A 16,957-nucleotide genomic window follows, 5' to 3' on the forward strand; every position below is an offset into this window, starting at 1 on the left:
ATGTTCTGTGCTCTGGGTATGTACCAAAAAGTAGGTCTTGCTCTTCAACTTTATAATCCAATTACACAGTTACCCTTGTGCTTGGCCAAGGGTATAGCCTTACATCTCTGTTCAAGCAGTTTTGATTGCCTGCAACCCTCCTTCTCTTTCTTTTTAGTCTTAACATCTCAGGCCCAGTACCTTATGCAAACAATTTCCTTGTCCCAAAACACACCCACCATTCCCACTGCTGATTTCTCCTAATCACTTTCCAGTGAAAAAACATTTAGAAAGAAAGAAGTGTTGTGTCAACTTTACCATGCTGCAAGATCAGTTCTTTCCTACTCAAATCAGACAGCCTGCCCCTCTTCATCCCATAGCTACATCATGGAGCATTGAGCATGTGAAAGCATCTCATCTTCTCAGTTCCAGACCCAAGCAAGGTATAAGTCAAAATGATCATGTAAAATGTCATTGCAGATGAGATACCCAGGTAAGATAGCTGCTGAAGCTGCATTCAAGGCTGGTTGTTGTTAAGACTATGGACTTCTATGCCACCACAAAAAAGATACATCCTTTGACCTAAGGGGTGATACTTTCCTCCTTTCTGTTCTGCTCAAGATTTAAGTACATTTCCTACAGGCTGAGTGTACTGAAGACCTTCCAAAAATACTGCTACAAGTTTTAATTAAGAGCAAACCCATATATCTGGGAGCTCTGTTTTCAAATATCTGGGTAGTTTAAGGTAATATTTAAAAGAAATGTTAAAGAACAAGAAATCAAAACTACAAATCAGCCTGCAGCAGATACCCAGATGGAAAATATTATACCCAATCTTTACAATTAAGCAAAGTTATGTAAACAACTTAAACAGTATCTATTTACAGACAGCATCAGTGAACTTGAATAATAATTACCCTACCACATTCTGCTTAGAGCTGTGTGTTATGCCATCTCCATTTTTAATGCTTTAAAAACTGCAAAAGAAGAGCATATAAAACTACATTGAGAACACATGCTGATGTTAAAACAAGTGATCAAGCAACAACAACAAAACCAGTGGTGCAATACTTAAATTAGAAACTGTTCTGTGTTTGCTCAGCATCCCTGATCCCCATCAGGCAATAAATCAATTTGCAGTAGCTGTGGACAGCTATTTAAACATAGGGCCAGAAGAGCTTAATTGTTAAAGCAATGTTCAAAGTTAGAAGGCTCAGTATAGGAGGTCATACTAAATATTCACTTCTCTGAAACTAGCTGCATTCCAAGTATGAGGAGGCATCCTGCCCTCCCCTTAATTAAAAAACACAGCCTATGAGCCCTGAGCTTAGCAGAGCTTAGCTTGCAATTCTTCAGAATGCAGACAGACTGCCAGATGAAGAACTGACATCTAAATGTCTGCCAACTTGATTTTGTCTGGTTTACTTTATTATCTAGCAAGCAATACAGTTAAGGAACTGTTTTGAAATTTTAGTTTAATTTTACAAATTGGCAAAGCACCCATTTCAATTCTCAGTTTTGTAAGAGGTTGCTCCTTGTCAAAGTCTACAGCAAACTTACCTTTTACTTTCATATAAGCTGAACAGGATTACTTATCAGTGATTTCCTAAACAGTGATTGCTGGTGAACAGTTTCTTTGGGAATGATGATACAAGTACAAAAAAATACAATAATATTACTACTCCTGTTCTGTCATAAACCTTACTGTGATTCTTTTTAAATATTTTGCAGTTTTCAATTTTATCACTGAACATTTTGAGTGTTATAATGTTTTAAGGTATAATTCTACTTCAGGTACTAGTAAGCACTTCCTTAATTTAAAATACATTATTACTGAGACTTATGAATTTCAAAACAGCCTTTTGATTAAAGTTGAACTGAACAAGAATTTTATTGTCATTTAATTATTTTACATATGCATTTTATGTCACCTTCAAATAAGTAAACCAGAGTATAAAAAAAACTATGAAGTAGTCACTGAAATCTTAACAACAACAAGGAAAGCCAGCTTCAGATTTGGTCCAATTTATGTCTATAAATTATTTTTTAAATATGCTTAATGTAGCTTGTATTTCCCATCAAGCAGAGAAATATTTGTATATTTTCTTGGATTTAATTCAGTGCCAGTGAAACTAAAAGCTAGTATTTGGTAAATAGTCCAGATTCCCAGTCTTTTCCAAAGACACCTCTGCAACCCTCACATACAAAGTAGCAGTAATACAAGTGATGACTTTGACATTACTGAGATTTTTTTATTATTATTTTTTAAACACAACTTCAGGTGGCATTCTAGCAGGTAGCAAATTGTGGTCTGCCGATTGGATGAAAAAGCACCATGTTCGCTTTTTCCTAAAATAACCATAACAAAAAGATTTAAATTCTGTCCACCCTGCAACTATGAACAACTGTTGTTGCTAGACTGTGAAGTGGCTTTTATTGTTCCCAGACTGACTAGGTGCACCGGGTTAATCTTACCCTCCAGTATTCAGCATACTGTCACATAGCTGGGAGTCACTGGATGATTTTTGACAGAAGAAAGCCTCTGATGAGCCTGATCTTGAGTGACTGCTGGGCATTTTGATCTTCCATTGATTCTTAGAATATGAAGCTCAACACTTGCATAACAGGATTCATTGTTTTGAGCAATGCACTGCTCAGATGAAAACCCGAGAAACAGTGTTTTAGTTTACATTGCAAGTTATCACGTACGATAACATCCTTCAAATTTACTGCAGAAAACACATCACAATAAGACAGAAGGTGAGGGATAAAAGCCAATAGAGAAACCATGGGTTAATTAGGTTTTCTACATAGACACAAAGTATTCTTCCAACTTAGGATCACCAAAAGTAAATAAGACATACCACCAACTCCCAAAAGGAAGAATGGCAATTGTCTTACAAAAAACAGCAAGAAACTATAATACAAACATTATCAATGACAACAATGTTGTCCTATAGTTACCAGCTTTGTTTTATTTGCAATAACATTTAATAAACTTCTCGACGTGGCAGACAACTTTTACCCTTTTCAACAGCATTTCATTAACGAAGGTGTTATTGAATTTTACAGTGCAGCAATCCAGAAAAAACACACATATACCTTAGGTAGTTTAGATACTTTTTTTTTTTTAAATCTTCAGTAATAAGAGATCATGAAGAAAACTAATTTCATTGTATTCGTATTTTCCATCTCTCTCCAGAATTATTTGTATTGTGCTTATTTTCAATTGCCTGTTGCTACAATAAACCATTTTCCTAGACTATGCAGTAAAACCTTTTTTAAAAAGACAGCACTGATGTCTCCATGCAGCAATAATTAATTTCCGTTGCCTGAAGCATTCAGAGATCATATTGTATTTTAAAGATTGATGCTCTTTCACTCACCAAGGTGATAATTTTGTGCAACCCCCAATCAATATTTGCTGTAAATAATGCATATTTTACAATAATTACACATACATACAGAATATAAGTATACATTAACTCAACTTGCAGGCATTTTAGTAGAATTTTCCTTCAGAACAGTTACAGAACTAAGTCCATGCAACTCATTTTCACCCCCCTCCCCAACCTACACAAGCTTCAATACTAGAGATGTCACAAATGACTGACTTGACAATTATTGTCAATTGTGTGCACACATACATGCATACATGCAATATAAAGGACCCAGCCCAAAGTCTGAGAACAAAATATTTCCAAAATTAAAACAGAACATGGAACCACCATTTACATAAACTTTCATTCTTCCAAGAAGCCAAATTGAAAACATGTATCTACAGAGTAAAGTTAAGAGTGAGAGAGGTCCCAGGCATCTTTTATACCACCACAGTTCTATGTTGCACATGATACAGTGTCTAGTCTCACTGCAAAAGCACTACAGATTTGCTTTATGTGTCTGCTACCAATCTGAAGAGTCAGATTTACTATACATGCTCCAGGCATCTAGGTTTGGGTCTTCTATGTCCTGGCAGGGGTGCCCTTTTCAGAACAGGAACTGAAGCCTTCACTGTATAAGTACGGACTTAAAACAGCATCATACATCTGCACTTCTCAGAAACTCCAAGCATGGAGCAAAAGAACCAAGGAGTATGCTTGTGCTTATAATTACACAGAACTCACAGAACTGTCACAACATAAAAAAAAAAATCTTATAAGTATGTGTTAATGTGTATTTTATTTGTTAAAATAAAAACTATTCTTTATAAAAAAAAAAAAAAATTACTTACTAGCAACTAAAAACCCCTAACACAGTCTACCATAAGCCAACTTGTATCTATGTGGATCCTGTTTTCCAATAGCAAGTGACATGAATCACCAGTGGCAGGATAGACATTGCATGTACATGTAAATGCAACTAGACACATGAACAAAATCCTTGTACTAGAAAAATCTGTACTTTCAAATTCTGCAGAACTTACACAAAATCCTAATAGTGAGAAGAGTCTCAAATCTTCCTGTTTTAAGAGTTTACTATACTGAAGTGATAGGTCATGACTTCTGTTTCAAATTGTCTTCAGTCTGTGAAGAGGTCTTCTACAATTGCTTCTCCTTTCCAAGCCCATTTGCTTCTCTCTGTATGTGTGCCTAGGTAGGTTGAAAGCCATTACTTTTGCACTCACATCTTTTAAAATCAACCATCCTTTCATTCATTTTTATCTTTCTAAGAAATGATCATCTCAATTCGCATCAAATGTCAAATTATTTATTGAATACAGTTCTTGATATTTGCGTGTTTCACTTAACTCAGAATAAGGCTGTTTGATATACTTGTAATGAGTTCCCTATTCCTGCCCAAATTCTGTTTACTTTAATGAACAGATTACTTTGTTCATCTCCATCAGCATCTTACATTGTTAGAGCTTATATTTCTAACTCTCTAGCTTTCATCCTCACCATCACTGCAGCAACAGAGTATTTGTTTCTACATCTTTATATTCCTAAATATGCCTGAGGTTTGGTTTAAAAGTCAGCAGCAAGCTAGATGAGAAAGCTCTCTTCTGAACCCCAATCTGTCATTTGATTTTAGTACTAGAACTTTCAAAAGAAAAATTATTGATGTAGACAACATTTTTTACATAGCTGTCCAGATAGTACAGATGTAATCATGTTAATCAGGTACTTTGCTAGAGAAGTGTTGAAATACCAGGAACAACTAAAGGACCTCACTGTGGAAAAAAAGACTGTTACTTACAAATAAAATTTATTAATTTTCAACAGTAAGCAAGCATTTAATGAGCATAATATAGCAAACAGTGCCTAGCCAAATCTCCAGTTAAGAGCCAGATTTAGTTCAGCAATAAAAATAATTTCAACTGTAACAGCATTAGGCTTTTTTCGTGGATTACCTGGAGAGAAAAAAAAAAAAAAAAAAAAAAAAAACCACACTCATTTTATCAAGCCACCAGACACACTGAGCCACTAGGACAGAAGGCAGTAGATGGATGCTCCCAGCTTGTGGAACCTGCGTGTCTTCTTGAGGATTTCCCTCAGCCTGCAGGTGATGGCACTGAACACGATTTGCAGAGGCCTGGCATCCTTGCCCTTGCTAGCAGATGCTGATTTTTTGGCACCCTGCGACCCCTAGTGAGAGCCAAAGGCGGCCGGGCAGCAGCCACCGCCGCCCCCTGGCCTTTGCTCCCGCTGCGTCTGGGCAACCCGTCCCAGGAGCCGCAAGCACACAGGCATGCTCTTGAAAAGGCATCGACTGCCTTCAGCTCACGGGCAAAGCATACCTCTAGGGACTTCCCTTTCCCTCACTAACTACCCGAAACGTTGCTATAAAAGCATAACAATGCATTGCCTTTAGTTGCTTTGAAACAATGCACTGTGAGGCTGTTGTTGGTCTAAACTCTGATGGCAAGAGGGAGAGAGGTGAGAAACAACATCCATCTTCTACATGCTACAAAAAGTGAAAAATTGAAATTGCAGGCTACACTTCAGGGAGCTTTCCTATGTAGCTACAGACAGGTAAGGCATCTTTGCAAGCAAAAATGTTCAATACAGAATTTATATTTGTTTGCATGATGGTGGTAAGAAATTTATCTCACCATATTCAAAAACTGCAAGCTAAGCTTTTTGCTGTAGCAGTTGTGTTCGTATCCACCAGAACAATAGCATTTAGAACAATGATTTTGCTCAATGTGTACATGCATAAAAAGCTTTCCCTGAAAACATAAACATGCAAATATTGAAGAAGAAAGGGTATTTCTAAACTTGGTGCAATTCTTCCAGTAAAGTTTAACTTGATATTCATAAATATATATAGGAACATTTGCATATATACACAAACATATATAAAACTTCTACACACTTCAGTAGCATGCACACTTTGAGTCAGTGCATGCTACTGCATGAAAGGGGTAAGTCTGATGCTTTCATTTTTGCATTTTGCTAAAACTACCTAAGCAATGCTAAAAAACAAGGCAAACTTACTGAGTTTTAATATTAGTGTTGTCCAGTAGAAATGAAAATACACATCAGCTAGATCAAATAGATCACTTTTTTTCAGTAGAAAACCTTGACAATCTGACTAGTGAAGCACTGTTATCTATCAGATAAAATATTCCAGGATTCTAAATGTACCCACTTTTCAAAGACACCTTTGAATATCTTGTGATATATTCCATGGAATATATGGAATCTTGTGATTCCAAAGCAATAGAAACCTAAGATGAAGGCTTTTTATTCATCACTTTGCATCAAAATAATTATGACTCGTCTTTATTGAATAGTATTGCCTTCTGATTTGTAGCTCTTTGCAGTTAAGTAAGTTCAAAGGCAAGCTTTCCAGTCATTCAGTCTTCCTAGTTCCCATTTACTCACACGTTGAGTTGTGTCCAAGTCATACTGACAACCACAACTAAATATTCAGTGATCATAAGCGGTTCAAGATCTGGAAACCTACTTCGAATTTTCTCAAGTAATTTTCATTGAGAGCTGAAATTCTCCTAGATGTTGGCAAAATGGGAGCATGGATTACATGACTGTTGTATGAGCCATCTCCCATTTCTCAAATGTTTATTTTAAATACATTAGTGGCTCCCATTCCTGTCACTGCTAAATCACTGGTTTTAGATAGGTACTTCCCACTGTCAAGCCTATGAATTACCTCTGGAAAAAAAAATTATTTTTCCCTTGTACAGTGTTCATTGTTAATTATACTTTTCTTGTGTATTTAAATCATCTATCATATACTTTGATGGAAAGGAACAGTCTACCTTACTGCACCACTGAGGTATCACAGCTTGCATAACCCATACTAGTATATTGGTAAACAAATACTCAGTAAGAGATCTATGTCTCCTCTGTGTAATCTCTCCTCAATGCCAAGCTAATTTTTCTTTAGGTTTGTTCCACATGTGACCAATCATTACACAGAATCATAGAATGGCTTGGGTTGGAAGGGATCTTAAAGATAATTGTTTTCATCCCCCCCTGCCATGGGTAGGGACACCTCCCACTAGATTGGGTTGTCCAGGGCTCCATCCAAACCAGCCTTGAACGATTCCAGAGACGAGACATCCACAATTTCTCTGGGCAGTTCCAATGCCTCACCACCCTCACTGTAAAGAAAGTCTTCCTAACCTCTAACATAAATCTCCCCTCTTTCAGTTTAAAACCATTCCCCCTTGTCCTACCATTACCTGCCCACATAAAAAGTCACTCTCCTTGTACAAGCCCCCTTTAAATACGGAACATACGCATTAAGGTCACCCTGAAGCCTTCTATTCTCCAGACTGAACATCTTCAGCTCTCTCTTTCTTCATCAGAGGGCTGGAGCCCCTCTTCTATAATCTTCATAGCCCTCCTCTGGACTCTCTGTAACAGGCCCTTAACACGCCTTTCTTGTGCTGGAGGTCCCAGACCTGAATAAATGTTGGGCCTCACCAGGGCAAAGCAGAGGGGAATAATTCCCTTCCTTGACCTGCTGGCCACTGCTCCCTTGATGCAGCTGGACTTCTGAGATGCAAGTGTGCACTGCTGGCTCATGTTGAGATTTTTGTCTACTAAAAGTCCCAAGTTCTTCTCTGCAGGACTGCTCTCAATGCATTCTTCTCCCAGCCTGTACTGCTGTCTAGGATTGCACCTTGCACTTGGACTTGCTGAACCTCATTAGGTTCACATTGGTCCACTTTTCTAGCTTGTTTGGGTTCCTTAGGATGGCATGCCCTCCTTCTGCTATATCAGCTGCACCACTCAGCTTGATGTCATAAGTTTTTAGAGGCCCATTTGGCTGAGCATAGAAGCTAAAAATACAGCAAAAATATAATCCTGTTGAGTCACAGCAATTGGAAAAATGGAGAAACAGTCTTGAGGCAGCAAACCTGGCTCTACATACTAATGTCCATTATATTGATGGCTTAGTTCATGGCTACTGGATCCACAGTAGTATTTATAAAAATTAAAAAACATATATATGCAATTGGAAATGTATGTTACTACAACCTCCCCAGCTACACATTGCACATTGTTTTCTCCCTGTTGGTATTTCTGCTATTGAATCAAGTGGATCATTCCATCCACTGCCTACAGCTTTAGACAAAGTACCTGAAAAAATCCCATTTTGTCCTTCAGTTACTTCATAGGGGACTCATTAGAAGATTTGTATATGCATATGTGCATGAAGAAAGCTGAATAGCTGAAAGTGAATTTAAAAAAAAAAAAAAAAAAGGAATATACTTTATGTTCAAAGTCTTATCTGACATAAGATAAAGATTTATTTCTCTTAAGTTTTAAAAGTTTCCTTTAAGTCATTTGTTCTTTTATCAAATAATTCTGGAAAATATCACAAAATGCAAATTCTAAGTTGATATTTACATACATTCTCTGTAGGTGTCAGCATTGCTTTATATTGTTGTAGAGAACTGTATTTTTTTCTTCTCAAAGAAAGAAGAAAACTAGACTTGTATTTTTCTAAATGAAAGATAATTTTTTGCTGTCCATTTGTCTTGTACTACCCATCTCAGACTGAGAGATTTAACAATGCATTGTATAGGTGAAATTACAGTGAATGTAAAGAAAAAGGCTACATTGTTTTCTATCACCAGTTTTCAGTTTTTAAACTGTTTTGTTCCAGTTATTTTGCGTATAAAAATCACCCCTATTGAAGTAAAAAAAAGGATCATTTAACATTTGCAAATATTTTTGAAATTTTATAGTGAAAGCACAATTCAATGATGCCACTGTGAACCTACCATCTTTACACACACTGAGGAAGAAACACTGGAGCAGAAGTTCTTAAATTTCTAGGCAGAGTTCTCAGACAAATCTAATTTAATACTTTCATTCATAAACTTACTGTACAAAATAAGTATGCCACTGAGGTCTATTGATATGTTATGGAAATGAATTATTCATGCAGAAAGGAACCATAATATCATACTAGAGTAGTGAATGACCTTGGGAGCCAAAGTAATAGTAATTGGATGAAAATCAATTTTACAGACTACAAGGTCATAAATAGAGGATAGAAAGAATTCTTTCTGGGATCTCAGTTATAAAATGTGATTGAAGAGAGATATGGATTAAATAGTCCAAATGATTATCAACCTCCTATACCTATAAGGAAGAAACAATCCAAGCATCTATGGTGCAAGACATTTCCAGTAAAAGACCAATGCTGATGAAATTATAGCTCATGTATATATGAACATTATTTGAACAGGTGCATATAATCCCCACCATTCTTCCAATCAAAGGAATGGAGAGCCTCTCTTCAAAGAAGCTATGGAACATTTCAAAATTAAGTGAAAATATTCTTTAGCTTCTTGTAGAAGCAGTGGGTAACAAATTAACTATTTAATAAAAGTAGCATTGGCATGAGATAAAAATAGCCGCAATTTGCTTAAGAATGGAATTAAAGCTAGGAGTAATGATTCCGGAAAAATAATGAAGTAAAATATCATCTAATTTTCAAAAGGAATTCAAAAGAGAGCATGTGACTTGTCTGCTTGGCCTAAGTGTGCTGGAGTCCATGTGCCAGGGAGGTCCAAGTAGCTGCATCTTTCATTTATGTTACAGATTTTAATTGATGTTTGCCCCTAGTGTTATACCATGGTTTATTGATAATATCTAATGCTGTTTAGATCTATTGATTGCATGAAGATTTCACTGATTTATTTTTTAAATGAAATGAAACAGCAAATGAGAGTTTTTTGCAGTAGTAGCCTCAGATTGAGTTTAGACCAGAATTCTTTACTACAAATGACAAGCACCTTGACTACAGAGACTCCTCAACATTGGCTGGCTCACAACGAACATATTCAAGCTAATCAATTTTTATTTCACATTGGGCATTTACTTAAGTGCAAGTTTTCCCCACGTATTTTCATGATATACTTTCTGTAGAAAAAGGTTGTTTCCTGAAGATTTGTTTACATATACATTTTTCTCTTCTCTCCCTCTCCACCATGCCTCTAATAAATTTGTCTATAAAACATAAGAGTTGCACTGATTTATTTTTAGGTCATCCCAGAAGTACTTAGAAGCTCCTATTAATGGCACAGAATGCTGAGTTTTCTATAACTCTGTGGCTGCAGAATCTTGTTTCTGACATAGATTTGCCCTTGGACTGCAGAATAAACAAAAAGAGTATTTATAGCCCTTCTCATACAAAGAGATTTGATCATTCAAAAAGGCAACAGTGAAGTGCACAGTACCTTCTATATCTCCAGGCTTGCTACTAATATTACTATTAAGGGAAAGCTGATGTCACCTCATCTGTCACAATCTCTGCTTTTGCACATCTCTGTATAACAGTTAGACCAAAAAAGGTTAAGTATTATTTTTACATTCATATATTTGAACACAATTCTATTGTCAGGACAGATTTAGAAATACTGTCCTCCACCTGAATTACATCACATTGTTATAGTTGATACAGGAAATAGGAAAGTCAAAGTAGCACTTCTCAGAGTCTGTCCAAAGTAAAATTTAAGGAAACAGGCAGATCTAACAGCTTAAAATAACTCTTAGTTATTACTCTTACTAAATATTACTAAATAACCAAAGCTGATATAAGGTAGGCAAGTCCTAGATTATCCTTTATTATTATTATTATTAAATTTTTTTAGAACATAGTTTGACTCTAACGTAAGATTCAGTGAATTATTGCAAGGCTAGAAGTTGCTTGTTCTTTCAGGCATAAGCCAGAATAATCTATGTGACTTAACTGTCCTTCCTAAAGTCATTCTCTACTCTCTAGACACAATATCCTTGCTTTAGAAGAGATCCTGCTTTAACTAACATTGAGCAACGCACCACACAGCATGTCTGTGCTTTGGAGAAAGCACCCCTGGCTGGAAGCCTCACTGACTCAGCTGGATTTACTCCTCCATGGCTCAGGGTACTTGCACTGCGGTGGCAGTGACATTCCCCTTTCCATCTGTGCTGAGTATGCACGCTTCCACGCTCAGTCACAGCCACATCCGGACCCTCATCAACTCTGGAATATTCTCATAAAGCTCAGTTTATTATTATTCTGGACTAGGGTTGATTGCTGTGAATTAAAACTCAAGTAAAAAACATCCAATATGAGCTTACGATTTTACCTGGCTTCTATAATGAATAATCACTTAAAGCAAGATAACATTTTATGACTAAAAAAAAAAAAAGACATTAGAATCCTTGCAGAACTGTCAGTGATCTCCCTTCTTGTTACCACTCCCTTTACTGTTCTGCCATAAGAAACAACAAATCCAAATTCCAAACCCCTCTGAAAAATATTTCAACATTTGTACCATTAAACTGAACAGCTAAAATATAGAACAAAGATTGTATAGGCTTTCACATACAAAGAAATAATTTTAGACTCCTAATGTATTGCTATTATATTTCAGCATGCCAGAGATGAAGAGAACATGGGAATATTTGCTACCCAATCAACCACTTAGAAACTAAGAGTAAAATATTAGGAATCTCACATTGTTCTCCCTGCTGTAAAACAACACAATGATTTTCAGGTCAATTACTTTAAAGCATGAGGACTAAAAATCAGTAATATCTTGAGGAGCTGAGAATTTCCCCAGCTACAGTGTAGAGACCCTGTTTGCATTACTGGTGTTGATAGCATTTTTTCTTATCTCTGACATCTTCAACCCTTTTTTTTCTTTTTTTTGTCTTACGGTACTATGATTTAGAGGAAAATATTCACATTTTAGCAATATTTCATCTAAGCTGACTTGCAACCCAACTTCTGAGTACAGCTTGAACCTTGTTCTACTGATTAGCCTCTTATGAAGTAAAACCTTACTACACAGGAATAGAGGCCAATTGGATTATTTCTGCTTTATTCTAGAATAAGGGAAGATTAATCTAAGCCACGTCACTTTAGCATTGGCTGAATTGATGTGTAAAAATAAGCGTCAAAAGAAAAGGGCAATCACACTAAGATGTATGGAGGAGACATTACATGCAAGTTGAATATGTGAAAGCTGATACAAAAAGTTTCATTGATGCCCTGAATTAAAAAGAACCTTTTGCTACTGAAAATAAGTTAGTAGATTTTTAAAAACTGCAAAAGAAAATAAGTCCTTCACAGACAGTTTGCAACTACTGTAGAAGGATATACAACCGAGTGTCAAAAATAAATAGACTATCATCACAAATTAGGAAACAACTAATTTAAATATTAAATAGTTTGTGCTACTATTCAATATCCTTATATACTAAAACTTATTATTCTTAGTCACTTTTTCTAGTTTTCTATTAAACGATTAACTAAATGCTACCTCTGTATACAGGTAACCTTGTTAACATACTTACATCAAATAGCTATGTTAAGAGTTCAGAATATGAAGTATTGAAAGCATAAGACACTTTTACACAATTCTCATGTAAAGCAATTCTTATGATTGCACACTACAATTTCACCAAAGTGCAAGAATGAAGAACAGTATTCACTGAACTTTTTTTTTTTTTTTTATACTGGATCAACAGCATGTGAAGCCACATCCTCAGATTTCTAAGAAAATTGCACGTTTGCTATTAATGGATACCTGAGAAAAGTTCTGTCTTTTCTCCCCCACAACAGTACCTCATAGAATCTTTTTGGCAAAGGCAATGACAGAAACCCATTCTCCAGGGAAACATACAGTTGCCTCAGCTACAAGATCATCCTTTCTTTTCTTGACATCCCAACTCATTCAAAACACATATTCCAACTTCCTCAACAACTGAGATGAGTCCTGCAAACAACAGACTCTTTCACTGTGTTGTGCTGATTCATTCCAAGCACTGTTCATCCTGCAATCTGAATGAGGCAGGGTCCTGTGGGAAAACAAAGAATGAGATCATGTAATTAAAGACTATCTCATAATGTACACAGGGATTGAACTATAATGGCCTCAACAATCTTAATTCTGTTTCTTAACTCTTGAGTGATTAAGACTGCAAGCTATTTTGATGTTGTTTTCTCTATATAACCAACAACATTTCTGAGCAAAGGAATCTAAAAGCAACCAAAACCCCCAAGCCAAAAAACAATCACATGGAACCATACCAACTACTACATGGTATGCAAGGAGAATTACCAGTAGAGCCAACTGGAGGAGAAAACAACAACACTGCTATTTTTATTGAACATTTTTCTATTCTCAAATTGCCTATCCATTATTGTTTAAATGTTTCTCAGAGTTGTTTCAATGTTAATGAAATTCTGCCAGATTAAGCTGTTTTCAAATCCTGCCTCATGCTTCTCACCAACTCACACACTTGTTCACTCCGGCAGGGTGCTGAAGAGCCTGACCGCACTGCCCAGGCCAACAGCATACCTGACAGAAACAGATCCCAGAAACCCTGCTTCCAGCCTTGCAATTTCTTTGCTGTGTACTTTGTCAAGTTGGACACAGAATAGCTTTTTTTTTTTTTTTTTTTAATAAGAGTTTCAATTTAAATATGCAAAGCTTCTAAATCTCTTATAACATGGACACCATTCCCCATCCAGAACCCCACCCCAAGTCTCTGGTACACATACTATTTATTTGCTAGCTCAAAGTATGAATTGTACAAACAGCATTAATTTTTCTTTGACTTTTCTCAAGATCTGGATCTTCTGCAAGTACTGACAGCCATATCACAGTAAGAACAACTGTTGTTTTCAAAAAACAACCCTCCACCCTGAAATTCTAGATCCTGAAAACACTGTTTCAAACCTCTAGAGAAACAGGTTTGAGGCTATCACACCCTATGCTTTCTTTCTCAGCATGCCAGGTGTGCTATGCTTAGTGCTTCCAGGGAGCAACACAAGCAGGGCTGTTCCACAAGAGAGGACAAACTGGGAGCCAAGGGTAACCTCAGCAAAGTCCTTGCCCACAATGCAGCACAGTCCCATAGCATATGAATGCAATAGGCAGAACAGGGTTTTGGAAACAGGGTCCACCCAGACACTTCAGTGGAGTTCAGTTGGAGGCAAAACTAGAAATGAAGCTACAACATGAACCAGTACTGCCCACCCAAGGAGAAAAAAAAAAAAAAAAAAAGCTAGAAAAAGAACTACCTGCAATACAAGCCTAAGGTCCAGCCAGGGATCGAAGTCAGATGAACAGAAAGACAGAAGAACAAACAGAATGCCAGCATAACTCAAGAAAGAAGTGATAGCCCACATCCGAGCTTAAATGGCATCCTGGGTCCACCCCCATGGGCAGAGGGTGTGTGGGCAGCATCCCAGGTGAGGCTGCTCAGAGCCATCAATGTCTATTAGTGCACTCAGAGCATGGCAAGTGTTACAGTTAATGTTAGGATTATGGTTAAGAAAAACACAGGCTATGGAGCCTCAGCATGCTCAGTAGTTTGTAATTTCTAGGGGAGGGTGTGAGCTTCTATGAATAATTCCTGGTGTTTGGGGATTTTTTTTATGCTCATTCAGGGCTTTGTGGCTAATGTTGCTCATTTAAAGGATTTATTCTTCCTCTCTTTCTTTAGCTGTATTTTGACTTATATTGGATCATTTGTTTGAAGCCATATCCTTCCTTTCTCTGTTCTTTTTGTTTGTCTCCTTTGTTCATATTTTATGTTTGTTGAAATGTAAACTTCTTGGCACTGCAATGTTGAACAAGTTCCTCAACTCTGGTTGAACTTGTTAATGTTGGGAACAAGAGTCAACACGGCATAAAGGATGTTAAAACTTTTTTCCTAACTACTGAAGGTTTTTCTATCATAGATGCTTGGAGATCTAGTTCCAAGAATTCTTTCTAAGTTACAATGTTCAGTCCTTCAAGAGTCTCTGAAATGGCAGGACCTAGAGAGATTTTAAGACACCAAACACACACACACAGAGACTTCTTCTTGGATGGTGAGCTATATATTGCACTTTATAGATGCATCATGAGGTTTCACCTGCTGTCCTTTAAATGTTTCTGAGGCTTAGACAGATGGAGAATTGGGTGCAGTTCTGGTGTTAATTCAGAAATATTGTCTAGCAGTCCTGACAATAATGCCTTATTTATTTGTCCACACATAAATTCTATAAATGAGAGTAGCTAATACAACTCAAGGTGCTTGCAACTGAAGGTTTCAGTGAAGAAATGCATGTTACCGTTTTGAATTTCTAATGGATTTCTTTTTCTTTTTTTTTTTCTATACAGAATGACAGAACACACTCTCACATTGATCACACTCTCATGAAGCAAAGTTTTATCAGCTACTTTCATCAGCTATCCATTATATCCAGGCTGAAATACAGGTGGTGACTAGCACAGCAACAAAGCAATGTGGCACAGATGGCAGGAAAAGGTGCCACAATCAGTTGAATTTTAGGCCATAGTAGGGTGCTGTTTCAGGAGTTTTGCCAGGACTTGCTATTCTTAAAGAGAGTGCCATAGAAGCTTTCACATCAAAAAGTGTGACTTCTGATATGAAAGGTAGCAGATCATATTCACAGCTGAGTTTTGGCTCCTTTCTTCTACTTAAGAAGCAGACAGAAAATTCTCAGTATAAAAGAAAATCACTGGGTTTATGGTTGCTGTATGGCACTGGAAATGAATACACTCAGCATTCAGAACAATACAGATATATCATGAGAATAAGATGCAGTTACACAAAAAATCTGTGCTCCCCTGTTACAAGAAATTGCATCCAGCATGAGAGTTGGTAGACTTTATTTTGGGGTGATGGTAACACAGCACTGGGATACTCACTCTGCTGACTGCATCCCCAGTGTTACCTGCCAACTCTCCCAGGTGCACAGAGTCAGATGTGGGCAGTCATGAACCACTCACACTCCGACTTAGCATTGCATAAGATTTTACTGTCCCACAGCTGTTCAGAGATTCAGAAGCTGACCCTCTCAATCTCTATATGAAGTACCTCCAAGCAGGATTTACAAGCTGAGAAATGGTCTATTGCTAATGTGGTCTAAATGCTTTTTAGATCACAGAGTGAACAAAGTGATATTGTGACTGTTCTTATGTGACTGTGTGGACAGTCTTATGTGACTGTACTTGGATATCCATCCAAGTACTAGAAAACCTGACCTTAACTAAATTGTTTAAACAAAAATTTGCAAATGTAATACAAGATTTCACTACGTACATCAAATCAGTTATGCTCATTGGGTAGGTACGCATCTCTTTCATACACCAGGGGAGTATTTCCAATATAGTAATATATGCATATGTATACAAATACACACATATACATGTATACGTATATAAAATGAAACAATGCATAGTGAAGTACTCTGGGCTTTCTAAATGAGAAGACCAAAATTCATAGAAATGTATTTGGTAATTCATTCAGCCTGTGCTGAATATAGAACCCTTCACATGGAGTTTTCAAAACATGCAGAATGTGAGGTGAGTTCATTAATGAGGTGTACAAGAATGGGAGCAATAGATCTTTTCATGCAAAGAAGATTTGGCCTAGAGCAAGAAGAATCATCAGCTTCAGCAACGCTGGTTTTGCTAAAAGATTTTTTCTGATACTACAGAACAATACCAAAATCTCTAAAGAACAGGTGTTTCCCAGTCCTCTTTCTG

Source organism: Aythya marila, assembly GCF_965140915.1.
Source record: "Aythya marila genome assembly, chromosome: 4".
Classification (NCBI taxonomy): Eukaryota; Metazoa; Chordata; class Aves; order Anseriformes; family Anatidae; genus Aythya; species Aythya marila.